Raw genomic sequence first — 1,325 nt, forward strand, 5'->3', positions numbered from 1 at the left:
TGCCAGGTCCTGTCTGAGGTGGTGCTGGTGTTTGGGTTGCTAATTTCTGGCCGCTGCTTCTGCAGGTATCGGCTGGATCCATGTGTTCTGGTAGTGTACTCCGACACTGAGCTCTACAGACACAAAAAGAAGAAGAAGAAAAAGAGGAGGCACTCAGGGAAATCAGAAGACTCTGTAAAAGAACCAAGACTGTACTTACTGAAGGCCTTGAGATGTGAGACTGTCCACCATTTCCGGAGACCCGAGGGCAGCTTCCTGCTCTCCAGTGGCCTGGCTGTGGAGGGCGTTGGACCTTTCCAAAAGAAAACCAAGCATTTAAGGATGGAGAGCAGGGCCGACAGGTGCCACCTGTTAGAGTATGGCCAGGGTAAGAGGAGATTCTTGGAATTGAGAAGAGAATAACATTTGATAAGTTTTTTTGGAAATGGCGACTCACACATGGAGATGGAACTTCAAGTGCCTTGAAAGGGCACTGGAGTAACACAGGGCTCCGGCCTCACCCCCTGTTGACTCCCAAACTCTGTGTGAATCGTTTTCCCTGTATAGTTTGGGTACTTGATGCTGCTCCCTTAGCACTGAAGGATGGTGACGTGGACCTGGAATTTATGGCGCTCTGGGTGTCTGAGTATTTGCTCACAAGGGAGAATTTCTCTGTTTTCCAAGCATTTTTGGTAGCGATGCTTTTGCACTATTTGCTTTACTCTGCTGATTCCTTAAAGCACCCGGAATGTATCCTAACTCATAATATGACAACGTGGGCTGTTAGAAATGTTAGCGACCACCTCTCCCAGTGATGCCTTTGAGGCTCCTGGCATCGCTATCTCACTCCAGGCTACTGGGCAACTTGGATTCTTGAGTGTAGACTGTGTCTTCTCGTAATTTAGCGGGTGTTTGTGCTCTGATTGTTCTTGGACAGCCCCTCCCCCTTTCTAACTGGTTCCCTGCCGAGGATCCCTCAGAAGCTTGTTAAGAATGAAAGTGATAGGATTCGGGGCCTGGGGCACAGGTTGGCAAGCTGTTTCTCGAAGGCCAAAGCTGGCCCTGCACCTGTCTCACATCACCTGTGAGGTAAGAATGGCTTTCATGTTTTCAAAACTTCCAAAGAGGAACAGTACTGCGTTTCACCTGAACAGTGTGTGAAATTCAGATGTCAGTGTCTGTAGACTTTGGCTGAAGCACAGCCCGTGATCTGCAAGCTGCTGTCACTCTTGACGGGGTGAGCAGTCGCAGACGAGATGCACAGCCCTCCACACTCTTAAGTGTTTGACACGTGGACTTTCACAGAAAAGGAAGTTTGCTAGGCTCTGCCCTAGACACTGAGGAGA

At 49.3% G+C, this 1,325-nt stretch overlaps 1 long non-coding RNA gene across 1 annotated transcript in view; it reads left to right on the forward strand.

Annotated features, from left to right (window-relative positions):
- Positions 1 to 280: 280 nt before the first annotated feature.
- Positions 281 to 1,325, forward strand: part of LOC102005676 — a 4,105-nt gene continuing 3,060 nt past the window's right edge. The window contains exon 1 of the long non-coding RNA XR_263054.2: positions 281 to 367. This is a non-coding gene — a long non-coding RNA (uncharacterized LOC102005676). The remainder of the gene's footprint in view (positions 368 to 1,325) is intronic.

The sequence above is a fragment of the Chinchilla lanigera genome, unplaced genomic scaffold, assembly GCF_000276665.1.
Source record: "Chinchilla lanigera isolate Chin_1 unplaced genomic scaffold, ChiLan1.0 scaffold00059, whole genome shotgun sequence".
NCBI classification, from domain to species: Eukaryota; Metazoa; Chordata; class Mammalia; order Rodentia; family Chinchillidae; genus Chinchilla; species Chinchilla lanigera.